Source organism: Salmo salar, chromosome ssa03 (assembly GCF_905237065.1).
Source record: "Salmo salar chromosome ssa03, Ssal_v3.1, whole genome shotgun sequence".
NCBI lineage: Eukaryota > Metazoa > Chordata > Actinopteri > Salmoniformes > Salmonidae > Salmo > Salmo salar.
The window spans coordinates 9,389,835-9,415,474 of NC_059444.1; the positions used below are offsets into that span (position 1 = coordinate 9,389,835).

The 25,640-nt window shown below is 42.4% G+C and overlaps 34 non-coding genes across 34 annotated transcripts; 17 read left to right on the forward strand and 17 right to left on the reverse strand.

The window, feature by feature from the left end:
* Nucleotides 1-156: 156 nt before the first annotated feature.
* trnak-uuu (transfer RNA lysine (anticodon UUU)) lies at nt 157-229 on the reverse strand. The gene has a single exon. It is a non-coding gene; the product is annotated as a tRNA-Lys (tRNA).
* Nucleotides 230-396: 167 nt separating this feature from the next.
* trnaw-cca (transfer RNA tryptophan (anticodon CCA)) lies at nt 397-468 on the forward strand. Its single transcript has one exon. It is a non-coding gene; the product is annotated as a tRNA-Trp (tRNA).
* A 1,167-nt stretch (nt 469-1,635) lies between these two features.
* Nucleotides 1,636-1,708, reverse strand: trnak-uuu (transfer RNA lysine (anticodon UUU)). Its single transcript has one exon. It is a non-coding gene; the product is annotated as a tRNA-Lys (tRNA).
* A 174-nt stretch (nt 1,709-1,882) lies between these two features.
* Nucleotides 1,883-1,954, forward strand: trnaw-cca (transfer RNA tryptophan (anticodon CCA)). Its single transcript has one exon. It is a non-coding gene; the product is annotated as a tRNA-Trp (tRNA).
* Nucleotides 1,955-3,114: 1,160 nt separating this feature from the next.
* On the reverse strand, nt 3,115-3,187 carry trnak-uuu (transfer RNA lysine (anticodon UUU)). The gene has a single exon. It is a non-coding gene; the product is annotated as a tRNA-Lys (tRNA).
* Nucleotides 3,188-3,354: 167 nt separating this feature from the next.
* On the forward strand, nt 3,355-3,426 carry trnaw-cca (transfer RNA tryptophan (anticodon CCA)). Its single transcript has one exon. It is a non-coding gene; the product is annotated as a tRNA-Trp (tRNA).
* Nucleotides 3,427-4,593: 1,167 nt separating this feature from the next.
* Nucleotides 4,594-4,666, reverse strand: trnak-uuu (transfer RNA lysine (anticodon UUU)). The gene has a single exon. It is a non-coding gene; the product is annotated as a tRNA-Lys (tRNA).
* A 174-nt stretch (nt 4,667-4,840) lies between these two features.
* Nucleotides 4,841-4,912, forward strand: trnaw-cca (transfer RNA tryptophan (anticodon CCA)). Its single transcript has one exon. It is a non-coding gene; the product is annotated as a tRNA-Trp (tRNA).
* Nucleotides 4,913-6,078: 1,166 nt separating this feature from the next.
* On the reverse strand, nt 6,079-6,151 carry trnak-uuu (transfer RNA lysine (anticodon UUU)). Its single transcript has one exon. It is a non-coding gene; the product is annotated as a tRNA-Lys (tRNA).
* Nucleotides 6,152-6,325: 174 nt separating this feature from the next.
* trnaw-cca (transfer RNA tryptophan (anticodon CCA)) lies at nt 6,326-6,397 on the forward strand. The gene has a single exon. It is a non-coding gene; the product is annotated as a tRNA-Trp (tRNA).
* Nucleotides 6,398-7,560: 1,163 nt separating this feature from the next.
* Nucleotides 7,561-7,633, reverse strand: trnak-uuu (transfer RNA lysine (anticodon UUU)). Its single transcript has one exon. It is a non-coding gene; the product is annotated as a tRNA-Lys (tRNA).
* Nucleotides 7,634-9,007: 1,374 nt separating this feature from the next.
* On the reverse strand, nt 9,008-9,080 carry trnak-uuu (transfer RNA lysine (anticodon UUU)). Its single transcript has one exon. It is a non-coding gene; the product is annotated as a tRNA-Lys (tRNA).
* A 168-nt stretch (nt 9,081-9,248) lies between these two features.
* trnaw-cca (transfer RNA tryptophan (anticodon CCA)) lies at nt 9,249-9,320 on the forward strand. Its single transcript has one exon. It is a non-coding gene; the product is annotated as a tRNA-Trp (tRNA).
* A 1,396-nt stretch (nt 9,321-10,716) lies between these two features.
* On the forward strand, nt 10,717-10,788 carry trnaw-cca (transfer RNA tryptophan (anticodon CCA)). Its single transcript has one exon. It is a non-coding gene; the product is annotated as a tRNA-Trp (tRNA).
* Nucleotides 10,789-11,955: 1,167 nt separating this feature from the next.
* On the reverse strand, nt 11,956-12,028 carry trnak-uuu (transfer RNA lysine (anticodon UUU)). The gene has a single exon. It is a non-coding gene; the product is annotated as a tRNA-Lys (tRNA).
* Nucleotides 12,029-12,195: 167 nt separating this feature from the next.
* trnaw-cca (transfer RNA tryptophan (anticodon CCA)) lies at nt 12,196-12,267 on the forward strand. The gene has a single exon. It is a non-coding gene; the product is annotated as a tRNA-Trp (tRNA).
* Nucleotides 12,268-13,432: 1,165 nt separating this feature from the next.
* On the reverse strand, nt 13,433-13,505 carry trnak-uuu (transfer RNA lysine (anticodon UUU)). Its single transcript has one exon. It is a non-coding gene; the product is annotated as a tRNA-Lys (tRNA).
* Nucleotides 13,506-13,672: 167 nt separating this feature from the next.
* Nucleotides 13,673-13,744, forward strand: trnaw-cca (transfer RNA tryptophan (anticodon CCA)). Its single transcript has one exon. It is a non-coding gene; the product is annotated as a tRNA-Trp (tRNA).
* Nucleotides 13,745-14,903: 1,159 nt separating this feature from the next.
* On the reverse strand, nt 14,904-14,977 carry trnak-uuu (transfer RNA lysine (anticodon UUU)). Its single transcript has one exon. It is a non-coding gene; the product is annotated as a tRNA-Lys (tRNA).
* A 166-nt stretch (nt 14,978-15,143) lies between these two features.
* Nucleotides 15,144-15,215, forward strand: trnaw-cca (transfer RNA tryptophan (anticodon CCA)). The gene has a single exon. It is a non-coding gene; the product is annotated as a tRNA-Trp (tRNA).
* Nucleotides 15,216-16,377: 1,162 nt separating this feature from the next.
* Nucleotides 16,378-16,450, reverse strand: trnak-uuu (transfer RNA lysine (anticodon UUU)). Its single transcript has one exon. It is a non-coding gene; the product is annotated as a tRNA-Lys (tRNA).
* A 167-nt stretch (nt 16,451-16,617) lies between these two features.
* trnaw-cca (transfer RNA tryptophan (anticodon CCA)) lies at nt 16,618-16,689 on the forward strand. Its single transcript has one exon. It is a non-coding gene; the product is annotated as a tRNA-Trp (tRNA).
* Nucleotides 16,690-17,856: 1,167 nt separating this feature from the next.
* On the reverse strand, nt 17,857-17,930 carry trnak-uuu (transfer RNA lysine (anticodon UUU)). The gene has a single exon. It is a non-coding gene; the product is annotated as a tRNA-Lys (tRNA).
* Nucleotides 17,931-18,097: 167 nt separating this feature from the next.
* trnaw-cca (transfer RNA tryptophan (anticodon CCA)) lies at nt 18,098-18,169 on the forward strand. Its single transcript has one exon. It is a non-coding gene; the product is annotated as a tRNA-Trp (tRNA).
* A 1,167-nt stretch (nt 18,170-19,336) lies between these two features.
* trnak-uuu (transfer RNA lysine (anticodon UUU)) lies at nt 19,337-19,409 on the reverse strand. Its single transcript has one exon. It is a non-coding gene; the product is annotated as a tRNA-Lys (tRNA).
* A 167-nt stretch (nt 19,410-19,576) lies between these two features.
* Nucleotides 19,577-19,648, forward strand: trnaw-cca (transfer RNA tryptophan (anticodon CCA)). The gene has a single exon. It is a non-coding gene; the product is annotated as a tRNA-Trp (tRNA).
* Nucleotides 19,649-20,815: 1,167 nt separating this feature from the next.
* On the reverse strand, nt 20,816-20,888 carry trnak-uuu (transfer RNA lysine (anticodon UUU)). Its single transcript has one exon. It is a non-coding gene; the product is annotated as a tRNA-Lys (tRNA).
* Nucleotides 20,889-21,054: 166 nt separating this feature from the next.
* On the forward strand, nt 21,055-21,126 carry trnaw-cca (transfer RNA tryptophan (anticodon CCA)). Its single transcript has one exon. It is a non-coding gene; the product is annotated as a tRNA-Trp (tRNA).
* A 1,166-nt stretch (nt 21,127-22,292) lies between these two features.
* On the reverse strand, nt 22,293-22,365 carry trnak-uuu (transfer RNA lysine (anticodon UUU)). Its single transcript has one exon. It is a non-coding gene; the product is annotated as a tRNA-Lys (tRNA).
* Nucleotides 22,366-22,532: 167 nt separating this feature from the next.
* trnaw-cca (transfer RNA tryptophan (anticodon CCA)) lies at nt 22,533-22,604 on the forward strand. Its single transcript has one exon. It is a non-coding gene; the product is annotated as a tRNA-Trp (tRNA).
* A 1,167-nt stretch (nt 22,605-23,771) lies between these two features.
* Nucleotides 23,772-23,844, reverse strand: trnak-uuu (transfer RNA lysine (anticodon UUU)). Its single transcript has one exon. It is a non-coding gene; the product is annotated as a tRNA-Lys (tRNA).
* Nucleotides 23,845-24,010: 166 nt separating this feature from the next.
* trnaw-cca (transfer RNA tryptophan (anticodon CCA)) lies at nt 24,011-24,082 on the forward strand. Its single transcript has one exon. It is a non-coding gene; the product is annotated as a tRNA-Trp (tRNA).
* A 1,167-nt stretch (nt 24,083-25,249) lies between these two features.
* Nucleotides 25,250-25,323, reverse strand: trnak-uuu (transfer RNA lysine (anticodon UUU)). Its single transcript has one exon. It is a non-coding gene; the product is annotated as a tRNA-Lys (tRNA).
* A 167-nt stretch (nt 25,324-25,490) lies between these two features.
* Nucleotides 25,491-25,562, forward strand: trnaw-cca (transfer RNA tryptophan (anticodon CCA)). Its single transcript has one exon. It is a non-coding gene; the product is annotated as a tRNA-Trp (tRNA).
* The last annotated feature ends 78 nt before the right edge of the window (nt 25,563-25,640 follow it).

A 25,640-nucleotide genomic window follows, 5' to 3' on the forward strand; every position in this document is an offset into this window, starting at 1 on the left:
CCTCTAATTGGTTGGAAAATGTTTGTATGCTTTTGTAAGCGGGGCGCTGTCCTCAGATAATCGCATGGTATGCTGTCGCAGTAAAGCCATTTTTAAATCTGACACAATGCAAGTATTGAGAGACTGCCTACTGAAGGAAGGTGAACATTAAAGCAGCGCCCAAACAGGGACTTGAACCCTGGACCCTCAGATTAAAAGTCTGATGCTCTACCGACTGAGCTATTCGGGCTCTGAATTTACTTTTTTTCATACACCTAACCTGCCGGGCAGAGGCATGTGCTGACGAGGGGGCATTGTCAGATGGTACATTTACCCAGAGAACCAGGCCTCCATTCCAAATGATACAGTCAACGAAATCTGAACTAGGCATCCCCTCCAAAGATGCAATATGTCCAAGACCTCGTGGCGCAACGGTAGCGTGTCTGACTCCAGATCAGAAGGTTGCGTGTTCAAATCACGTCGTGGTCAGGGTTTTTAATGTGTGCAATCTCTACCTTCTTTAAACAGCGAAGTCAATGAGTCAGCACAAGTACCAATGTGGCGTACAGTACAAATCTCAAATGAAAAAACAACCAAACCAATGCTGTTGTAGATGACAATTGTCTCTCATAAAAGCCTGGCACACTGCAAATTCCCAGATCAGATGATGCTGTGTGATTGATTGACAGACTTAAATCAGTCTTCGAACACAGATTTTAACTTCTTATGGCTTGGGGGAAGTATTTCGACGTCTGGATGAAAAGCGTGCCCAAAGTTAAATGCCTGTTACTCAGGCCCAGACGCTAGGATATGCATAGAATTGGTAGATTTGGATAGAACACACTCTAAAGTTTCCAAAACCGTTCAAATGATGTCTGTGAGTATAACAGAACTGATATGGCAGGTGAAAATCTGAGGAAAATCCATCCGGGAAGTGGGATTTCTTTTGATGTGGGAAGTTTTCAATTGAATGCCTATTGAGTTTCTAATGGGTTAGGACCCAGATTGCAGTTCCCATGGCTTCCACTAGATGTCAACCGTCTTTAGACATTGTTTAAGGCTTGTTTTCTGAAAAATGAAGAAGAATGAGACCTTCTGTCAGTGGACTGAGGAAGCATGAAGTGCTGGTTTGCGGCCATGACCAAGTGCGCGCCCTTCGTTGTTTTTCCTTTCTATTGAATACGCTATTGTCCGGTTGAAATATTATCGAGTATTTAGACAATTGACAACCTGAGGATTAATTATAAAAATCGTTTGACATGTTTCAACAAACTTTACTGGTACTATTTGGACGTATTCGTCTGCGTGTTTTGACCACCTTTGAGCCAGTGGATTACTGAACACAACGCGCCAACAAAACAGAGTTTTTGGGATATAAAGAGGGACTTTATCGAACAAAACAAACATTTATTGTGTAGCTGGGACTCTTGTGACTGCAACCAGATGAAAATCTTCAAAGGTAAGTGATTAATTTGATGGCTATTTCTGACTTTCGTGAGTCCTCTAATTGGTTGGAAAATGTTTGTATGCTTTTGTAAGCGGGGCGCTGTCCTCAGATAATCGCATGGTATGCTGTCGCAGTAAAGCCATTTTTAAATCTGACACAATGCAAGTATTGAGAGACTGCCTACTGAAGGAAGGTGAACATTAAAGCAGCGCCCAAACAGGGACTTGAACCCTGGACCCTCAGATTAAAAGTCTGATGCTCTACCGACTGAGCTATTAGGGCTCTGAGCTTACTTTTTTTCATACACCTAACCTTCATACACCTAACCAGAGGCACGTGCTGACGAGGGGGCATTGTCAGATGGTACATTTCCCCAGAGAACCAGGCCTCCATTTCAAATGATACAGTCAACGAAATCTGAACTAGGCATCCCCTCCAAAGATACAATATGTCCAAGACCTCGTGGCGCAACGGTAGCGTGTCTGACTCCAGATCAGAAGGTTGCATGTTCAAATCACGTCGTGGTCAGGGTTTTTAATGTGTGCAATCTCTACCTTCTTTAAACAGCGAAGTCAGCACAAGTACCAATGTGGCGTACAGTACAAATCTCAAATGAAAAAACAACCAAACCAATGCTGTTGTAGATGACAATTGTCTCTCATAAAAGCCTGGCACACTGCAAATTCCCAGATCAGATGATGCTGTGTGATTGATTGACAGACTTAAATCAGTCTTTGAACACAGATTTTAACTTCTTATTCACTTGGGGGAAGTATTTCGACGTCTGGATGAAAAGCGTGCCCAAAGTTAAATGCCTGTTACTCAGGCCCAGACGCTAGGATATGCATATAATTGGTAGATTTGGATAGAACACACTCTAAAGTTTCCAAAACCGTTCAAATGATGTCTGTGAGTATAACAGAACTGATATGGCAGGTGAAAATCTGAGGAAAATCCATCCGGGAAGTGGGATTTCTTTTGATGTGGGAAGTTTTCAATTGAATGCCTATTGAGTTTCTAATGGGTTAGGACCCAGATTGCAGTTCCCATGGCTTCCACTAGATGTCAACCGTCTTTAGACATTGTTTAAGGCTTGTTTTCTGAAAAATGAAGAAGAATGAGACCTTCTGTCAGTGGACTGAGGAAGCATGCAGTGCTGGTTTGAGCGCATGACCAAGTGCGCGCCCTTCGTTGTTTTTCCTTTCTATTGAATACGCTATTGTCCGGTTGAAATATTATCGAGTATTTAGACAATTGACAACCTGAGGATTAATTATAAAAATCATTTGACATGTTTCAACAAACTTTACTGGTACTATTCGGACGTATTCGTCTGCGTGTTTTGACCGCCTTTGAGCCAGTGGATTACTGAACACAACGCGCCAACAAAACAGAGTTTTTGGGATATAAAGAGGGACTTTATCGAACAAAACAAACATTTATTGTGTAGCTGGGACTCTTGTGACTGCAACCAGATGAAAATCTTCAAAGGTAAGTGATTAATTTGATGGCTATTTCTGACTTTCGTGAGTCCTCTAATTGGTTGGAAAATGTTTGTATGCTTTTGTAAGCGGGGCGCTGTCCTCAGATAATCGCATGGTATGCTGTCGCAGTAAAGCCATTTTTAAATCTGACACAATGCAAGTATTGAGAGACTGCCTACTGAAGGAAGGTGAACATTAAAGCAGCACCCAAACAGGGACTTGAACCCTGGACCCTCAGATTAAAAGTCTGATGCTCTACCGACTGAGCTATTCGGGCTCTGAATTTACTTTTTTTCATACACCTAACCTGCCGGGCAGAGGCATGTGCTGACGAGGGGGCATTGTCAGATGGTACATTTACCCAGAGAACCAGGCCTCCATTCCAAATGATACAGTCAACGAAATCTGAACTAGGCATCCCCTCCAAAGATGCAATATGTCCAAGACCTCGTGGCGCAACGGTAGCGCGTCTGACTCCAGATCAGAAGGTTGCGTGTTCAAATCACGTCGTGGTCAGGGTTTTTAATGTGTGCAATCTCTACCTTCTTTAAACAGCGAAGTCAATGAGTCAGCACAAGTACCAATGTGGCGTACAGTACAAATCTCAAATGAAAAAACAACCAAACCAATGCTGTTGTAGATCACAATTGTCTCTCATAAAAGCCTGGCACACTGCAAATTCCCAGATCAGATGATGCTGTGTGATTGATTGACAGAGTTAAATCAGTCTTCGAACACAGATTTTAACTTCTTATGGCTTGGGGGAAGTATTTCGACGTCTGGATGAAAAGCGTGCCCAAAGTTAAATGCCTGTTACTCAGGCCCAGACGCTAGGATATGCATAGAATTTGTAGATTTGGATAGAACACACTCTAAAGTTTCCAAAACCGTTCAAATGATGTCTGTGAGTATAACAGAACTGATATGGCAGGTGAAAATCTGAGGAAAATCCATCCGGGAAGTGGGATTTCTTTTGATGTGGGAAGTTTTCAATTGAATGCCTATTGAGTTTCTAATGGGTTAGGACCCAGATTGCAGTTCCCATGGCTTCCACTAGATGTCAACAGTCTTTAGACATTGTTTAAGGCTTGTTTTCTGAAAAATGAAGAAGAATGAGACCTTCTGTCAGTGGACTGAGGAAGCATGCAGTGCTGGTTTGAGCGCATGACCAAGTGCGCGCCCTTCGTTGTTTTTCCTTTCTATTGAATACGCTATTGTCCGGTTGAAATATTATCGAGTATTTAGACAATTGACAACCTGAGGATTAATTATAAAAATCATTTGACATGTTTCAACAAACTTTACTGGTACTATTCGGACGTATTCGTCTGCGTGTTTTGACCGCCTTTGAGCCAGTGGATTACTGAACACAACGCGCCAACAAAACAGAGTTTTTGGGATATAAAGAGGGACTTTATCGAACAAAACAAACATTTATTGTGTAGCTGGGACTCTTGTGACTGCAACCAGATGAAAATCTTCAAAGGTAAGTGATTAATTTGATGGCTATTTCTGACTTTCGTGACTCATCTAATTGGTTGGAAAATGTTTGTATGCTTTTGTAAGCGGGGAGCTGTCCTCAGATAATCGCATGGTATGCTGTCGCAGTAAAACCATTTTTAAATCTGACACAATGCAAGTATTGAGAGACTGCCTACTGAAGGAAGGTGAACATTAAAGCAGCGCCCGAACAGGGACTTGAACCCTGGACCCTCAGATTAAAAGTCTGATGCTCTACCGACTGAGCTATTCGGGCTCTGAACTTACTTTTTTTCATACACCTAACCTTCATACACCTAACCAGAGGCACGTGCTGACGAGGGGGCATTGTCAGATGGTACATTTCCCCAGAGAACCAGGCCTCCATTTCAAATGATACAGTCAACGAAATCTGAACTAGGCATCCCCTCCAAAGATACAATATGTCCAAGACCTCGTGGCGCAACGGTAGCGTGTCTGACTCCAGATCAGAAGGTTGCATGTTCAAATCACGTCGTGGTCAGGGTTTTTAATGTGTGCAATCTCTACCTTCTTTAAACAGCGAAGTCAATGAGTCAGCACAAGTACCAATGTGGCGTACAGTACAAATCTCAAATGAAAAAACAACCAAACCAATGCTGTTGTAGATGACAATTGTCTCTCATAAAAGCCTGGCACACTGCAAATTCCCAGATCAGATGATGCTGTGTGATTGATTGACAGACTTAAATCAGTCTTTGAACACAGATTTTAACTTCTTATGGCTTGGGGGAAGTATTTCGACGTCTGGATGAAAAGCGTGCCCAAAGTTAAATGCCTGTTACTCAGGCCCAGACGCTAGGATATGCATAGAATTGGTAGATTTGGATAGAACACACTCTAAAGTTTCCAAAACCGTTCAAATGATGTCTGTGAGTATAACAGAACTGATATGGCAGGTGAAAATCTGAGGAAAATCCATCCGGGAAGTGGGATTTCTTTTGATGTGGGAAGTTTTCAATTGAATGCCTATTGAGTTTCTAATGGGTTAGGACCCAGATTGCAGTTCCCATGGCTTCCACTAGATGTCAACCGTCTTTAGACATTGTTTAAGGCTTGTTTTCTGAAAAATGAAGAAGAATGAGACCTTCTGTCAGTGGACTGAGGAAGCATGCAGTGCTGGTTTGAGCGCATGACCAAGTGCGCGCCCTTCGTTGTTTTTCCTTTCTATTGAATACGCTATTGTCCGGTTGAAATATTATCGAGTATTTAGACAATTGACAACCTGAGGATTAATTATAAAAATCATTTGACATGTTTCAACAAACTTTACTGGTACTATTCGGACGTATTCGTCTGCGTGTTTTGACCGCCTTTGAGCCAGTGGATTACTGAACACAACGCGCCAACAAAACAGAGTTTTTGGGATATAAAGAGGGACTTTATCGAACAAAACAAACATTTATTGTGTAGCTGGGACTCTTGTGACTGCAACCAGATGAAAATCTTCAAAGGTAAGTGATTAATTTGATGGCTATTTCTGACTTTCGTGAGTCCTCTAATTGGTTGGAAAATGTTTGTATGCTTTTGTAAGCGGGAGCTGTCCTCAGATAATCGCATGGTATGCTGTCGCAGTAAAGCCATTTTTAAATCTGACACAATGCAAGTATTGAGAGACTGCCTACTGAAGGAAGGTGAACATTAAAGCAGCGCCCGAACAGGGACTTGAACCCTGGACCCTCAGATTAAAAGTCTGATGCTCTACCGACTGAGCTATTCGGGCTCTGAACTTACTTTTTTTTTCCATCTATACACCTAACCTGCCGGGCAGAGGCATGTGCTGACGAGGGGGCATTGTCAGATGGTACATTTCCCCAGAGAACCAGGCCTCCATTCCAAATGATACAGTCAACGAAATCTGAACTAGGCATCCCCTCCAAAGATACAATATGTCCAAGACCTCGTGGCGCAACGGTAGCGCGTCTGACTCCAGATCAGAAGGTTCCGTGTTCAAATCACGTCGTGGTCAGGGTTTTTAATGTGTGCAATCTCTACCTTCTTTAAACAGCGAAGTCAATGAAGCACAAGTACCAATGTGGCGTACAGTACAAATCTCAAATGAAAAAACAACCAAACCAATGCTGTTGTAGATCACAATTGTCTCTCATAAAAGCCTGGCACACTGCGAATTCCCAGATCAGATGATGCTGTGTGATTGATTGACAGAGTTAAATCAGTCTTCGAACACAGATTTTAACTTCTTATGGCTTGGGGGAAGTATTTCGACGTCTGGATGAAAAGCGTGCCCAAAGTTAAATGCCTGTTACTCAGGCCCAGACGCTAGGATATGCATAGAATTGGTAGATTTGGATAGAACACACTCTAAAGTTTCCAAAACCGTTCAAATGATGTCTGTGAGTATAACAGAACTGATATGGCAGGTGAAAATCTGAGGAAAATCCATCCGGGAAGTGGGATTTCTTTTGATGTGGGAAGTTTTCAATTGAATGCCTATTGAGTTTCTAATGGGTTAGGACCCAGATTGCAGTTCCCATGGCTTCCACTAGATGTCAACAGTCTTTAGACATTGTTTAAGGCTTGTTTTCTGAAAAATGAAGAAGAATGAGACCTTCTGTCAGTGGACTGAGGAAGCATGCAGTGCTGGTTTGAGCGCATGACCAAGTGCGCGCCCTTCGTTGTTTTTCCTTTCTATTGAATACGCTATTGTCCGGTTGAAATATTATCGAGTATTTAGACAATTGACAACCTGAGGATTAATTATAAAAATCATTTGACATGTTTCAACAAACTTTACTGGTACTATTCGGACGTATTCGTCTGCGTGTTTTGACCGCCTTTGAGCCAGTGGATTACTGAACACAACGCGCCAACAAAACAGAGTTTTTGGGATATAAAGAGGGACTTTATCGAACAAAACAAACATTTATTGTGTAGCTGGGACTCTTGTGACTGCAACCAGATGAAAATCTTCAAAGGTAAGTGATTAATTTGATGGCTATTTCTGACTTTCGTGAGTCCTCTAATTGGTTGGAAAATGTTTGTATGCTTTTGTAAGCGGGGGCTGTCCTCAGATAATCGCATGGTATGCTGTCGCAGTAAAGCCATTTTTAAATCTGACACAATGCAAGTATTGAGAGACTGCCTACTGAAGGAAGGTGAACATTAAAGCAGCGCCCGAACAGGGACTTGAACCCTGGACCCTCAGATTAAAAGTCTGATGCTCTACCGACTGAGCTATTCGGGCTCTGAAGTTACTTTTTTTCATACACCTAACCTGCCGGGCAGAGGCATGTGCTGACGAGGGGGCATTGTCAGAGGGTACATTTCCCCAGAGAACCAGGCCTCCATTCCAAATGATACAGTCAACGAAATCTGAACTAGGCATCCCCTCCAAAGATGCAATATGTCCAAGACCTCGTGGCGCAACGGTAGCGCGTCTGACTCCAGATCAGGGTTTTTAATGTGTGCAATCTCTACCTTCTTTAAACAGCGAAGTCAATGAGTCAGCACAAGTACCAATGTGGCGTACAGTACAAATCTCAAATGAAAAAACAACCAAACCAATGCTGTTGTAGATCACAATTGTCTCTCATAAAAGCCTGGCACACTGCAAATTCCCAGATCAGATGATGCTGTGTGATTGATTGACAGAGTTAAATCAGTCTTCGAACACAGATTTTAACTTCTTATGGCTTGGGGGAAGTATTTCGACGTCTGGATGAAAAGCGTGCCCAAAGTTAAATGCCTGTTACTCAGGCCCAGACGCTAGGATATGCATAGAATTGGTAGATTTGCATAGAACACACTCTAAAGTTTCCAAAACCGTTCAAATGATGTCTGTGAGTATAACAGAACTGATATGGCAGGTGAAAATCTGAGGAAAATCCATCCGGGAAGTGGGATTTCTTTTGATGTGGGAAGTTTTCAATTGAATGCCTATTGAGTTTCTAATGGGTTAGGACCCAGATTGCAGTTCCCATGGCTTCCACTAGATGTCAACCGTCTTTAGACATTGTTTAAGGCTTGTTTTCTGAAAAATGAAGAAGAATGAGACCTTCTGTCAGTGGACTGAGGAAGCATGCAGTGCTGGTTTGAGCGCATGACCAAGTGCGCGCCCTTCGTTGTTTTTCCTTTCTATTGAATACGCTATTGTCCGGTTGAAATATTATCGAGTATTTAGACAATTGACAACCTGAGGATTAATTATAAAAATCATTTGACATGTTTCAACAAACTTTACTGGTACTATTCGGACGTATTCGTCTGCGTGTTTTGACCGCCTTTGAGCCAGTGGATTACTGAACACAACGCGCCAACAAAACAGAGTTTTTGGGATATAAAGAGGGACTTTATCGAACAAAACAAACATTTATTGTGTAGCTGGGACTCTTGTGACTGCAACCAGATGAAAATCTTCAAAGGTAAGTGATTAATTTGATGGCTATTTCTGACTTTCGTGACTCATCTAATTGGTTGGAAAATGTTTGTATGCTTTTGTAAGCGGGGCGCTGTCCTCAGATAATCGCATGGTATGCTGTCGCAGTAAAACCATTTTTAAATCTGACACAATGCAAGTATTGAGAGACTGCCTACTGAAGGAAGGTGAACATTAAAGCAGCGCCCGAACAGGGACTTGAACCCTGGACCCTCAGATTAAAAGTCTGATGCTCTACCGACTGAGCTATTCGGGCTCTGAACTTACTTTTTTTCATACACCTAACCTCGCCGGGCAGAGGCATGTGCTGACGAGGGGGCATTGTCAGATGGTACATTTCCCCAGAGAACCAGGCCTCCATTCCAAATGATACAGTCAACGAAATCTGAACTAGGCATCCCCTCCAAAGATGCAATATGTCCAAGACCTCGTGGCGCAACGGTAGCGCGTCTGACTCCAGATCAGAAGGTTGCGTGTTCAAATCACGTCGTGGTCAGGGTTTTTAATGTGTGCAATCTCTACCTTCTTTAAACAGCGAAGTCAATGAGTCAGCACAAGTACCAATGTGGCGTACAGTACAAATCTCAAATGAAAAAACAACCAAACCAATGCTGTTGTAGATCACAATTGTCTCTCATAAAAGCCTGGCACACTGCAAATTCCCAGATCAGATGATGCTGTGTGATTGATTGACAGAGTTAAATCAGTCTTCGAACACAGATTTTAACTTCTTATGGCTTGGGGGAAGTATTTCGACGTCTGGATGAAAAGCGTGCCCAAAGTTAAATGCCTGTTACTCAGGCCCAGACGCTAGGATATGCATAGAATTGGTAGATTTGGATAGAACACACTCTAAAGTTTCCAAAACCGTTCAAATGATGTCTGTGAGTATAACAGAACTGATATGGCAGGTGAAAATCTGAGGAAAATCCATCCGGGAAGTGGGATTTCTTTTGATGTGGGAAGTTTTCAATTGAATGCCTATTGAGTTTCTAATGGGTTAGGACCCAGATTGCAGTTCCCATGGCTTCCACTAGATGTCAACCGTCTTTAGACATTGTTTAAGGCTTGTTTTCTGAAAAATGAAGAAGAATGAGACCTTCTGTCAGTGGACTGAGGAAGCATGCAGTGCTGGTTTGAGCGCATGACCAAGTGCGCGCCCTTCGTTGTTTTTCCTTTCTATTGAATACGCTATTGTCCGGTTGAAATATTATCGAGTATTTAGACAATTGACAACCTGAGGATTAATTATAAAAATCATTTGACATGTTTCAACAAACTTTACTGGTACTATTCGGACGTATTCGTCTGCGTGTTTTGACCGCCTTTGAGCCAGTGGATTACTGAACACAACGCGCCAACAAAACAGAGTTTTTGGGATATAAAGAGGGACTTTATCGAACAAAACAAACATTTATTGTGTAGCTGGGACTCTTGTGACTGCAACCAGATGAAAATCTTCAAAGGTAAGTGATTAATTTGATGGCTATTTCTGACTTTCGTGAGTCCTCTAATTGGTTGGAAAATGTTTGTATGCTTTTGTAAGCGGGGCGCTGTCCTCAGATAATCGCATGGTATGCTGTCGCAGTAAAGCCATTTTTAAATCTGACACAATGCAAGTATTGAGAGACTGCCTACTGAAGGAAGGTGAACATTAAAGCAGCGCCCAAGACCCTGGACCCTCAGATTAAAAGTCTGATGCTCTACCGACTGAGCTATTCGGGCTCTGAATTTACTTTTTTTCATACACCTAACCTGCCGGGCAGAGGCACGTGCTGACGAGGGGGCATTGTCAGATGGTACATTTACCCAGAGAACCAGGCCTCCATTCCAAATGATACAGTCAACGAAATCTGAACTAGGCATCCCCTCCAAAGATGCAATATGTCCAAGACCTCGTGGCGCAACGGTAGCGCGTCTGACTCCAGATCTGAAGGTTGCGTGTTCAAATCACGTCGTGGTCAGGGTTTTTAATGTGTGCAATCTCTACCTTCTTTAAACAGCGAAGTCAATGAGTCAGCACAAGTACCAATGTGGCGTACAGTACAAATCTCAAATGAAAAAACAACCAAACCAATGCTGTTGTAGATCACAATTGTCTCTCATAAAAGCCTGGCACACTGCAAATTCCCAGATCAGATGATGCTGTGTGATTGATTGACAGAGTTAAATCAGTCTTCGAACACAGATTTTAACTTCTTATGGCTTGGGGGAAGTATTTCGACGTCTGGATGAAAAGCGTGCCCAAAGTTAAATGCCTGTTACTCAGGCCCAGACGCTAGGATATGCATGGAATTGGTAGATTTGGATAGAACACACTCTAAAGTTTCCAAAACCGTTCAAATGATGTCTGTGAGTATAACAGAACTGATATGGCAGGTGAAAATCTGAGGAAAATCCATCCGGGAAGTGGGATTTCTTTTGATGTGGGAAGTTTTCAATTGAATGCCTATTGAGTTTCTAATGGGTTAGGACCCAGATTGCAGTTCCCATGGCTTCCACTAGATGTCAACAGTCTTTAGACATTGTTTAAGGCTTGTTTTCTGAAAAATGAAGAAGAATGAGACCTTCTGTCAGTGGACTGAGGAAGCATGCAGTGCTGGTTTGAGCGCATGACCAAGTGCGCGCCCTTCGTTGTTTTTCCTTTCTATTGAATACGCTATTGTCCGGTTGAAATATTATCGAGTATTTAGACAATTGACAACCTGAGGATTAATTATAAAAATCATTTGACATGTTTCAACAAACTTTACTGGTACTATTCGGACGTATTCGTCTGCGTGTTTTGACCGCCTTTGAGCCAGTGGATTACTGAACACAACGCGCCAACAAAACAGAGTTTTTGGGATATAAAGAGGGACTTTATCGAACAAAACAAACATTTATTGTGTAGCTGGGACTCTTGTGACTGCAACCAGATGAAAATCTTCAAAGGTAAGTGATTAATTTGATGGCTATTTCTGACTTTCGTGAGTCCTCTAATTGGTTGGAAAATGTTTGTATGCTTTTGTAAGCGGGGAGCTGTCCTCAGATAATCGCATGGTATGCTGTCGCAGTAAAACCATTTTTAAATCTGACACAATGCAAGTATTGAGAGACTGCCTACTGAAGGAAGGTGAACATTAAAGCAGCGCCCGAATAGGGACTTGAACCCTGGACCCTCAGATTAAAAGTCTGATGCTCTACCGACTGAGCTATTCGGGCTCTGAAGTTACTTTTTTTCATACACCTAACCTGCCGGGCAGAGGCATGTGCTGACGAGGGGGCATTGTCAGAGGGTACATTTCCCCAGAGAACCAGGCCTCCATTCCAAATGATACAGTCAACGAAATCTGAACTAGGCATCCCCTCCAAAGATGCAATATGTCCAAGACCTCGTGACGCAAAGGTAGCGCGTCTGACTCCAGATCAGAAGGTTGCGTGTTCAAATCACGTCGTGGTCAGGGTTTTTAATGTGTGCAACCTCTACCTTCTTTAAACAGCGAAGTCAATGAGTCAGCACAAGTACCAATGTGGCGTACAGTACAAATCTCAAATGAAAAAACAACCAAACCAATGCTGTTGTAGATGACAATTGTCTCATAAAAGCCTGGCACACTGCAAATTCCCAGATCAGATGATGCTGTGTGATTGATTGACAGAGTTAAATCAGTCTTCGAACACAGATTTTAACTTCTTATGGCTTGGGGGAAGTATTTCGACGTCTGGATGAAAAGCGTGCCCAAAGTTAAATGCCTGTTACTCAGGCCCAGACGCTAGGATATGCATGGAATTGGTAGATTTGGATAGAACACACTCTAAAGTTTCCAAAACCGTTCAAATGATGTCTGTGAGTATAACAGAACTGATATGGCAGGTGAAAATCTGAGGAAAATCCATCCGGGAAGTGGGATTTCTTTTGATGTGGGAAGTTTTCAATTGAATGCCTATTGAGTTTCTAATGGGTTAGGACCCAGATTGCAGTTCCTATGGCTTCCACTAGATGTCAACAGTCTTTAGACATTGTTTAAGGCTTGTTTTCTGAAAAATGAAGAAGAATGAGACCTTCTGTCAGTGGACTGAGGAAGCATGCAGTGCTGGTTTGAGCGCATGACCAAGTGCGCGCCCTTCGTTGTTTTTCCTTTCTATTGAATACGCTATTGTCCGGTTGAAATATTATCGAGTATTTAGACAATTGACAACCTGAGGATTAATTATAAAAATCATTTGACATGTTTCAACAAACTTTACTGGTACTATTCGGACGTATTCGTCTGCGTGTTTTGACCGCCTTTGAGCCAGTGGATTACTGAACACAACACGCCAACAAAACAGAGTTTTTGGGATATAAAGAGGGACTTTATCGAACAAAACAAACATTTATTGTGTAGCTGGGACTCTTGTGACTGCAACCAGATGAAAATCTTCAAAGGTAAGTGATTAATTTGATGGCTATTTCTGACTTTCGTGACTCCTCTAATTGGTTGGAAAATGTTTGTATGCTTTTGTAAGCGGGGAGCTGTCCTCAGATAATGGCATGGTATGCTGTCGCAGTAAAACCATTTTTAAATCTGACACAATGCAAGTATTGAGAGACTGCCTACTGAAGGAAGGTGAACATTAAAGCAGCGCCCGAACAGGGACTTGAACCCTGGACCCTCAGATTAAAAGTCTGATGCTCTACCGACTGAGCTATTCGGGCTCTGAACTTAATTTTTTTCATACACCTAACCTGCCGGGCAGAGGCACGTGCTGACGAGGGGGCATTGTCAGATGGTACATTTCCCCAGAGAACCAGGCCTCCATTTCAAATGATACAGTCAACGAAATCTGAACTAGGCATCCCCTCCAAAGATGCTATATGTCCAAGACCTCGTGGCGCAATGGTAGCGCGTCTGACTCCAGATCAGAAGGTTGCGTGTTCAAATCACGTCGTGGTCAGGGTTTTTAATGTGTGCAATCTCTACCTTCTTTAAACAGCGAAGTCAGCACAAGTACCAATGTGGCGTACAGTACAAATCTCAAATGAAAAAACAACCAAACCAATGCTGTTGTAGATGACAATTGTCTCTCATAAAAGCCTGGCACACTGCAAATTCCCAGATCAGATGATGCTGTGTGATTGATTGACAGACTTAAATCAGTCTTCGAACACAGATTTTAACTTCTTATGGCTTGGGGGAAGTATTTCGACGTCTGGATGAAAAGCGTGCCCAAAGTTAAATGCCTGTTACTCAGGCCCAGATGCTAGGATATGCATAGAATTGGTAGATTTGGATAGAACACACTCTAAAGTTTCCAAAACCGTTCAAATGATGTCTGTGAGTATAACAGAACTGATATGGCAGGTGAAAATCTGAGGAAAATCCATCCGGGAAGTGGGATTTCTTTTGATGTGGGAAGTTTTCAATTGAATGCCTATTGAGTTTCTAATGGGTTAGGACCCAGATTGCAGTTCCTATGGCTTCCACTAGATGTCAACAGTCTTTAGACATTGTTTAAGGCTTGTTTTCTGAAAAATGAAGAAGAATGAGACCTTCTGTCAGTGGACTGAGGAAGCATGCAGTGCTGGTTTGAGCGCATGACCAAGTGCGCGCCCTTCGTTGTTTTTCCTTTCTATTGAATACGCTATTGTCCGGTTCAAATATTATCGAGTATTTAGACAATTGACAACCTGAGGATTAATTATAAAAATCATTTGACATGTTTCAACAAACTTTACTGGTACTATTCGGACGTATTCGTCTGCGTGTTTTGACCGCCTTTGAGCCAGTGGATTACTGAACACAACACGCCAACAAAACAGAGTTTTTGGGATATAAAGAGGGACTTTATCGAACAAAACAAACATTTATTGTGTAGCTGGGACTCTTGTGACTGCAACCAGATGAAAATCTTCAAAGGTAAGTGATTAATTTGATGGCTATTTCTGACTTTCGTGACTCCTCTAATTGGTTGGAAAATGTTTGTATGCTTTTGTAAGAGGGGAGCTGTCCTCAGATAATGGCATGGTATGCTGTCGCAGTAAAACCATTTTTAAATCTGACACAATGCAAGTATTGAGAGACTGCCTACTGAAGGAAGGTGAACATTAAAGCAGCGCCCGAACAGGGACTTGAAGCCCTGGACCCTCAGATTAAAAGTCTGATGCTCTACCGACTGAGCTATTCGGGCTCTGAACTTAATTTTTTCATACACCTAACCTGCCGGGCAGAGGCACGTGCTGACGAGGGGGCATTGTCAGATGGTACATTTCCCCAGAGAACCAGGCCTCCATTTCAAATGATACAGTCAACGAAATCTGAACTAGGCATCCCCTCCAAAGATGCTATATGTCCAAGACCTCGTGGCGCAATGGTAGCGCGTCTGACTCCAGATCAGAAGGTTGCGTGTTCAAATCACGTCGTGGTCAGGGTTTTTAATGTGTGCAATCTCTACCTTCTTTAAACAGCGAAGTCATTCAGCACAAGTACCAATGTGGCGTACAGTACAAATCTCAAATGAAAAAACAACCAAACCAATGCTGTTGTAGATCACAATTGTCTCTCATAAAAGCCTGGCACACTGCAAATTCCCAGATCAGATGATGCTGTGTGATTGATTGACAGAGTTAAATCAGTCTTCGAACACAGATTTTAACTTCTTATGGCTTGGGGGAAGTATTTCGACGTCTGGATGAAAAGCGTGCCCAAAGTTAAATGCCTGTTACTCAGGCCCAGATGCTAGGATATGCATAGAATTGGTAGATTTGGATAGAACACACTCTAAAGTTTCCAAAACCGTTCAAATGATGTCTGTGAGTATAACAGAACTGATATGGCAGGTGAAAATCTGAGGAAAATCCATCCGGGAAGTGGGATTTCTTTTGATGTGGGAAGTTTTCAATTGAATGCCTATTGAGTTTCTAATGGGTTAGGACCCAGATTGCAGTTCCCATGGCTTCCACTAGATGTCAACAGTCTTTAGACATTGTTTAAGGCTTGTTTTCTGAAAAATGAAGAAGAATGAGACCTTCTGTCAGTGGACTGAGGAAGCATGCAGTGCTGGTTTGAGCGCATGACCAAGTGCGCGCCCTTCGTTGTTTTTCCTTTCTATTGAATACGCTATTGTCCGGTTGAAATATTATCGAGTATTTAGACAATTGACAACCTGAGGATTAATTATAAAAATCATTTGACATGTTTCAACAAACTTTACTGGTACTATTCGGACGTATTCGTCTGCGTGTTTTGACCGCCTTTGAGCCAGTGGATTACTGAACACAACGCGCCAACAAAACAGAGTTTTTGGGATATAAAGAGGGACTTTATCGAACAAAACAAACATTTATTGTGTAGCTGGGACTCTTGTGACTGCAACCAGATGAAAATCTTCAAAGGTAAGTGATTAATTTGATGGCTATTTCTGACTTTCGTGACTCCTCTAATTGGTTGGAAAATGTTTGTATGCTTTTGTAAGCGGGGAGCTGTCCACAGATAATCGCATGGTATGCTGTCGCAGTAAAACCATCTTAAATCTGACACAATGCAAGTATTGAGAGACTGCCTACTGAAGGAAGGTGAACATTAAAGCAGCGCCCGAACAGGGACTTGAACCCTGGACCCTCAGATTAAAAGTCTGATGCTCTACCGACTGAGCTATTCGGGCTCTGAACTTACTTTTTTTCATACACCTAACCTGCCGGGCAGAGGCATGTGCTGACGAGGGGGCATTGTCAGATGGTACATTTCCCCAGAGAACCAGGCCTCCATTTCAAATGATACAGTCAACGAAATCTGAACTAGGCATCCCCTCCAAAGATGCAATATGTCCAAGACCTCGTGGCGCAACGGTAGCGCGTCTGACTCCAGATCAGAAGGTTGCGTGTTCAAATCACGTCGTGGTCAGGGTTTTTAATGTGTGCAATCTCTACCTTCTTTAAACAGCGAAGTCAATGAGTCAGCACAAGTACCAATGTGGCGTACAGTACAAATCTCAAATGAAAAAACAACCAAACCAATGCTGTTGTAGATCACAATTGTCTCTCATAAAAGCCTGGCACACTGCAAATTCCCAGATCAGATGATGCTGTGTGATTGATTGACAGAGTTAAATCAGTCTTCGAACACAGATTTTAACTTCTTATGGCTTGGGGGAAGTATTTCGACGTCTGGATGAAAAGCGTGCCCAAAGTTAAATGCCTGTTACTCAGGCCCAGACGCTAGGATATGCATAGAATTGGTAGATTTGGATAGAACACACTCTAAAGTTTCCAAAACCGTTCAAATGATGTCTGTGAGTATAACAGAACTGATATGGCAGGTGAAAATCTGAGGAAAATCCATCCGGGAAGTGGGATTTCTTTTGATGTGGGAAGTTTTCAATTGAATGCCTATTGAGTTTCTAATGGGTTAGGACCCAGATTGCAGTTCCTATGGCTTCCACTAGATGTCAACAGTCTTTAGACATTGTTTAAGGCTTGTTTTCTGAAAAATGAAGAAGAATGAGACCTTCTGTCAGTGGACTGAGGAAGCATGCAGTGCTGGTTTGAGCGCATGACCAAGTGCGCGCCCTTCGTTGTTTTTCCTTTCTATTGAATACGCTATTGTCCGGTTGAAATATTATCGAGTATTTAGACAATTGACAACCTGAGGATTAATTATAAAAATCGTTTGACATGTTTCAACAAACTTTACTGGTACTATTCGGACGTATTCGTCTGCGTGTTTTGACCACCTTTGAGCCAGTGGATTACTGAACACAACGCGCCAACAAAACAGAGTTTTTGGGATATAAAGAGGGACTTTATCGAACAAAACAAACATTTATTGTGTAGCTGGGACTCTTGTGACTGCAACCAGATGAAAATCTTCAAAGGTAAGTGATTAATTTGATGGCTATTTCTGACTTTCGTGACTCCTCTAATTGGTTGGAAAATGTTTGTATGCTTTTGTAAGCGGGGAGCTGTCCACAGATAATCGCATGGTATGCTGTCGCAGTAAAACCATTTTTAAATCTGACACAATGCAAGTATTGAGAGACTGCCTACTGAAGGAAGGTGAACATTAAAGCAGCGCCCGAACAGGGACTTGAAGCCCTGGACCCTCAGATTAAAAGTCTGATGCTCTACCGACTGAGCTATTCGGGCTCTGAACTTAATTTTTTTCATACACCTAACCTGCCGGGCAGAGGCACGTGCTGACGAGGGGGCATTGTCAGATGGTACATTTCCCCAGAGAACCAGGCCTCCATTTCAAATGATACAGTCAACGAAATCTGAACTAGGCATCCCCTCCAAAGATGCAATATGTCCAAGACCTCGTGGCGCAACGGTAGCGCGTCTGACTCCAGATCAGAAGGTTGCGTGTTCAAATCACGTCGTGGTCAGGGTTTTTAATGTGTGCAATCTCTACCTTCTTTAAACAGCGAAGTCAATGAGTCAGCACAAGTACCAATGTGGCCTACAGTACAAATCTCAAATGAAAAAACAACCAAACCAATGCTGTTGTAGATCACAATTGTCTCTCATAAAAGCCTGGCACACTGCAAATTCCCAGATCAGATGATGCTGTGTGATTGATTGACAGAGTTAAATCAGTCTTCGAACACAGATTTTAACTTCTTATGGCTTGGGGGAAGTATTTCGACGTCTGGATGAAAAGCGTGCCCAAAGTTAAATGCCTGTTACTCAGGCCCAGATGCTAGGATATGCATAGAATTGGTAGATTTGGATAGAACACACTCTAAAGTTTCCAAAACCGTTCAAATGATGTCTGTGAGTATAACAGAACTGATATGGCAGGTGAAAATCTGAGGAAAATCCATCCGGGAAGTGGGATTTCTTTTGATGTGGGAAGTTTTCAATTGAATGCCTATTGAGTTTCTAATGGGTTAGGACCCAGATTGCAGTTCCTATGGCTTCCACTAGATGTCAACAGTCTTTAGACATTGTTTAAGGCTTGTTTTCTGAAAAATGAAGAAGAATGAGACCTTCTGTCAGTGGACTGAGGAAGCATGCAGTGCTGGTTTGAGCGCATGACCAAGTGCGCGCCCTTCGTTGTTTTTCCTTTCTATTGAATACGCTATTGTCCGGTTGAAATATTATCGAGTATTTAGACAATTGACAACCTGAGGATTAATTATAAAAATCATTTGACATGTTTCAACAAACTTTACTGGTACTATTCGGACGTATTCGTCTGCGTGTTTTGACCGCCTTTGAGCCAGTGGATTACTGAACACAACGCGCCAACAAAACAGAGTTTTTGGGATATAAAGAGGGACTTTATCGAACAAAACAAACATTTATTGTGTAGCTGGGACTCTTGTGACTGCAACCAGATGAAAATCTTCAAAGGTAAGTGATTAATTTGATGGCTATTTCTGACTTTCGTGACTCCTCTAATTGGTTGGAAAATGTTTGTATGCTTTTGTAAGCGGGGAGCTGTCCACAGATAATCGCATGGTATGCTGTCGCAGTAAAACCATTTTTAAATCTGACACAATGCAAGTATTGAGAGACTGCCTACTGAAGGAAGGTGAACATTAAAGCAGCGCCCGAACAGGGACTTGAAGCCTGGACCCTCAGATTAAAAGTCTGATGCTCTACCGACTGAGCTATTCGGGCTCTGAACTTAATTTTTTTCATACACCTAACCTGCCGGGCAGAGGCACGTGCTGACGAGGGGGCATTGTCAGATGGTACATTTCCCCAGAGAACCAGGCCTCCATTTCAAATGATACAGTCAACGAAATCTGAACTAGGCATCCCCTCCAAAGATGCAATATGTCCAAGACCTCGTGGCGCAATGGTAGCGCGTCTGACTCCAGATCAGAAGGTTGCGTGTTCAAATCACGTCGTGGTCAGGGTTTTTAATGTGTGCAATCTCTACCTTCTTTAAACAGCGAAGTCAATGAGTCAGCACAAGTACCAATGTGGCGTACAGTACAAATCTCAAATGAAAAAACAACCAAACCAATGCTGTTGTAGATCACAATTGTCTCTCATAAAAGCCTGGCACACTGCAAATTCCCAGATCAGATGATGCTGTGTGATTGATTGACAGAGTTAAATCAGTCTTCGAACACAGATTTTAACTTCTTATGGCTTGGGGGAAGTATTTCGACGTCTGGATGAAAAGCGTGCCCAAAGTTAAATGCCTGTTACTCAGGCCCAGATGCTAGGATATGCATAGAATTGGTAGATTTGGATAGAACACACTCTAAAGTTTCCAAAACCGTTCAAATGATGTCTGTGAGTATAACAGAACTGATATGGCAGGTGAAAATCTGAGGAAAATCCATCCGGGAAGTGGGATTTCTTTTGATGTGGGAAGTTTTCAATTGAATGCCTATTGAGTTTCTAATGGGTTAGGACCCAGATTGCAGTTCCCATGGCTTCCACTAGATGTCAACAGTCTTTAGACATTGTTTAAGGCTTGTTTTCTGAAAAATGAAGAAGAATGAGACCTTCTGTCAGTGGACTGAGGAAGCATGCAGTGCTGGTTTGAGCGCATGACCAAGTGCGCGCCCTTCGTTGTTTTTCCTTTCTATTGAATACGCTATTGTCCGGTTGAAATATTATCGAGTATTTAGACAATTGACAACCTGAGGATTAATTATAAAAATCATTTGACATGTTTCAACAAACTTTACTGGTACTATTCGGACGTATTCGTCTGCGTGTTTTGACCGCCTTTGAGCCAGTGGATTACTGAACACAACGCGCCAACAAAACAGAGTTTTTGGGATATAAAGAGGGACTTTATCGAACAAAACAAACATTTATTGTGTAGCTGGGACTCTTGTGACTGCAACCAGATGAAAATCTTCAAAGGTAAGTGATTAATTTGATGGCTATTTCTGACTTTCGTGACTCCTCTAATTGGTTGGAAAATGTTTGTATGCTTTTGTAAGCGGGGAGCTGTCCACAGATAATCGCATGGTATGCTGTCGCAGTAAAACCATCTTTAAATCTGACACAATGCAAGTATTGAGAGACTGCCTACTGAAGGAAGGTGAACATTAAAGCAGCGCCCGAACAGGGACTTGAACCCTGGACCCTCAGATTAAAAGTCTGATGCTCTACCGACTGAGCTATTCGGGCTCTGAACTTACTTTTTTCATACACCTAACCTGCCGGGCAGAGGCACGTGCTGACGAGGGGGCATTGTCAGATGGTACATTTCCCCAGAGAACCAGGCCTCCATTTCAAATGATACAGTCAACGAAATCTGAACTAGGCATCCCCTCCAAAGATGCAATATGTCCAAGACCTCGTGGCGCAACGGTAGCGCGTCTGACTCCAGATCAGAAGGTTGCGTGTTCAAATCACGTCGTGGTCAGGGTTTTTAATGTGTGCAATCTCTACCTTCTTTAAACAGCGAAGTCAATGAGTCAGCACAAGTACCAATGTGGCGTACAGTACAAATCTCAAATGAAAAAACAACCAAACCAATGCTGTTGTAGATCACAATTGTCTCTCATAAAAGCCTGGCACACTGCAAATTCCCAGATCAGATGATGCTGTGTGATTGATTGACAGAGTTAAATCAGTCTTCGAACACAGATTTTAACTTCTTATGGCTTGGGGGAAGTATTTCGACGTCTGGATGAAAAGCGTGCCCAAAGTTAAATGCCTGTTACTCAGGCCCAGACGCTAGGATATGCATAGAATTGGTAGATTTGGATAGAACACACTCTAAAGTTTCCAAAACCGTTCAAATGATGTCTGTGAGTATAACAGAACTGATATGGCAGGTGAAAATCTGAGGAAAATCCATCCGGGAAGTGGGATTTCTTTTGATGTGGGAAGTTTTCAATTGAATGCCTATTGAGTTTCTAATGGGTTAGGACCCAGATTGCAGTTCCCATGGCTTCCACTAGATGTCAACAGTCTTTAGACATTGTTTAAGGCTTGTTTTCTGAAAAATGAAGAAGAATGAGACCTTCTGTCAGTGGACTGAGGAAGCATGCAGTGCTGGTTTGAGCGCATGACCAAGTGCGCGCCCTTCGTTGTTTTTCCTTTCTATTGAATACGCTATTGTCCGGTTGAAATATTATCGAGTATTTAGACAATTGACAACCTGAGGATTAATTATAAAAATCGTTTGACATGTTTCAACAAACTTTACTGGTACTATTCGGACGTATTCGTCTGCGTGTTTTGACCACCTTTGAGCCAGTGGATTACTGAACACAACGCGCCAACAAAACAGAGTTTTTGGGATATAAAGAGGGACTTTATCGAACAAAACAAACATTTATTGTGTAGCTGGGACTCTTGTGACTGCAACCAGATGAAAATCTTCAAAGGTAAGTGATTAATTTGATGGCTATTTCTGACTTTCGTGACTCCTCTAATTGGTTGGAAAATGTTTGTATGCTTTTGTAAGCGGGGAGCTGTCCACAGATAATCGCATGGTATGCTGTCGCAGTAAAACCATCTTAAATCTGACACAATGCAAGTATTGAGAGACTGCCTACTGAAGGAAGGTGAACATTAAAGCAGCGCCCGAACAGGGACTTGAACCCTGGACCCTCAGATTAAAAGTCTGATGCTCTACCGACTGAGCTATTCGGGCTCTGAACTTACTTTTTTTCATACACCTAACCTGCCGGGCAGAGGCATGTGCTGACGAGGGGGCATTGTCAGATGGTACATTTCCCCAGAGAACCAGGCCTCCATTTCAAATGATACAGTCAACGAAATCTGAACTAGGCATCCCCTCCAAAGATGCAATATGTCCAAGACCTCGTGGCGCAACGGTAGCGCGTCTGACTCCAGATCAGAAGGTTGCGTGTTCAAATCACGTCGTGGTCAGGGTTTTTAATGTGTGCAATCTCTACCTTCTTTAAACAGCGAAGTCAATGAGTCAGCACAAGTACCAATGTGGCGTACAGTACAAATCTCAAATGAAAAAACAACCAAACCAATGCTGTTGTAGATCACAATTGTCTCTCATAAAAGCCTGGCACACTGCAAATTCCCAGATCAGATGATGCTGTGTGATTGATTGACAGACTTAAATCAGTCTTCGAACACAGATTTTAACTTCTTATGGCTTGGGGGAAGTATTTCGACGTCTGGATGAAAAGCGTGCCCAAAGTTAAATGCCTGTTACTCAGGCCCAGATGCTAGGATATGCATAGAATTGGTAGATTTGGATAGAACACACTCTAAAGTTTCCAAAACCGTTCAAATGATGTCTGTGAGTATAACAGAACTGATATGGCAGGTGAAAATCTGAGGAAAATCCATCCGGGAAGTGGGATTTCTTTTGATGTGGGAAGTTTTCAATTGAATGCCTATTGAGTTTCTAATGGGTTAGGACCCAGATTGCAGTTCCCATGGCTTCCACTAGATGTCAACAGTCTTTAGACATTGTTTAAGGCTTGTTTTCTGAAAAATGAAGAAGAATGAGACCTTCTGTCAGTGGACTGAGGAAGCATGCAGTGCTGGTTTGAGCGCATGACCAAGTGCGCGCCCTTCGTTGTTTTTCCTTTCTATTGAATACGCTATTGTCCGGTTGAAATATTATCGAGTATTTAGACAATTGACAACCTGAGGATTAATTATAAAAATCATTTGACATGTTTCAACAAACTTTACTGGTACTATTCGGACGTATTCGTCTGCGTGTTTTGACCGCCTTTGAGCCAGTGGATTACTGAACACAACGCGCCAACAAAACAGAGTTTTTGGGATATAAAGAGGGACTTTATCGAACAAAACAAACATTTATTGTGTAGCTGGGACTCTTGTGACTGCAACCAGATGAAAATCTTCAAAGGTAAGTGATTAATTTGATGGCTATTTCTGACTTTCGTGACTCCTCTAATTGGTTGGAAAATGTTTGTATGCTTTTGTAAGCGGGGAGCTGTCCACAGATAATCGCATGGTATGCTGTCGCAGTAAAACCATCTTTAAATCTGACACAATGCAAGTATTGAGAGACTGCCTACTGAAGGAAGGTGAACATTAAAGCAGCGCCCGAACAGGGACTTGAACCCTGGACCCTCAGATTAAAAGTCTGATGCTCTACCGACTGAGCTATTCGGGCTCTGAACTTACTTTTTTCATACACCTAACCTGCCGGGCAGAGGCATGTGCTGACGAGGGGGCATTGTCAGATGGTACATTTCCCCAGAGAACCAGGCCTCCATTCCAAATGATACAGTCAACGAAATCTGAACTAGGCATCCCCTCCAAAGATGCAATATGTCCAAGACCTCGTGGCGCAACGGTAGCGCGTCTGACTCCAGATCAGAAGGTTGCGTGTTCAAATCACGTCGTGGTCAGGGTTTTTAATGTGTGCAATCTCTACCTTCTTTAAACAGCGAAGTCAATGAGTCAGCACAAGTACCAATGTGGCGTACAGTACAAATCTCAAATGAAAAAACAACCAAACCAATGCTGTTGTAGATCACAATTGTCTCTCATAAAAGCCTGGCACACTGCAAATTCCCAGATCAGATGATGCTGTGTGATTGATTGACAGACTTAAATCAGTCTTCGAACACAGATTTTAACTTCTTATGGCTTGGGGGAAGTATTTCGACGTCTGGATGAAAAGCGTGCCCAAAGTTAAATGCCTGTTACTCAGGCCCAGACGCTAGGATATGCATAGAATTGGTAGATTTGGATAGAACACACTCTAAAGTTTCCAAAACCGTTCAAATGATGTCTGTGAGTATAACAGAACTGATATGGCAGGTGAAAATCTGAGGAAAATCCATCCGGGAAGTGGGATTTCTTTTGATGTGGGAAGTTTTCAATTGAATGCCTATTGAGTTTCTAATGGGTTAGGACCCAGATTGCAGTTCCCATGGCTTCCACTAGATGTCAACAGTCTTTAGACATTGTTTAAGGCTTGTTTTCTGAAAAATGAAGAAGAATGAGACCTTCTGTCAGTGGACTGAGGAAGCATGCAGTGCTGGTTTGAGCGCATGACCAAGTGCGCGCCCTTCGTTGTTTTTCCTTTCTATTGAATACGCTATTGTCCGGTTCAAATATTATCGAGTATTTAGACAATTGACAACCTGAGGATTAATTATAAAAATCATTTGACATGTTTCAACAAACTTTACTGGTACTATTCGGACGTATTCGTCTGCGTGTTTTGACCGCCTTTGAGCCAGTGGATTACTGAACACAACGCGCCAACAAAACAGAGTTTTTGGGATATAAAGAGGGACTTTATCGAACAAAACAAACATTTATTGTGTAGCTGGGACTCTTGTGACTGCAACCAGATGAAAATCTTCAAAGGTAAGTGATTAATTTGATGGCTATTTCTGACTTTCGTGACTCCTCTAATTGGTTGGAAAATGTTTGTATGCTTTTGTAAGCGGGGAGCTGTCCACAGATAATCGCATGGTATGCTGTCGCAGTAAAACCATTTTTAAATCTGACACAATGCAAGTATTGAGAGACTGCCTACTGAAGGAAGGTCAACATTAAAGCAGCGCCCGAACAGGGACTTGAAGCCCTGGACCCTCAGATTAAAAGTCTGATGCTCTACCGACTGAGCTATTCGGGCTCTGAACTTACTTTTTTTCATACACCTAACCTGCCGGGCAGAGGCACGTGCTGACGAGGGGGCATTGTCAGATGGTACATTTCCCCAGAGAACCAGGCCTCCATTTCAAATGATACAGTCAACGAAATCTGAACTAGGCATCCCCTCCAAAGATGCAATATGTCCAAGACCTCGTGGCGCAACGGTAGCGCGTCTGACTCCAGATCAGAAGGTTGCGTGTTCAAATCACGTCGTGGTCAGGGTTTTTAATGTGTGCAATCTCTACCTTCTTTAAACAGCGAAGTCAATGAGTCAGCACAAGTACCAATGTGGCGTAC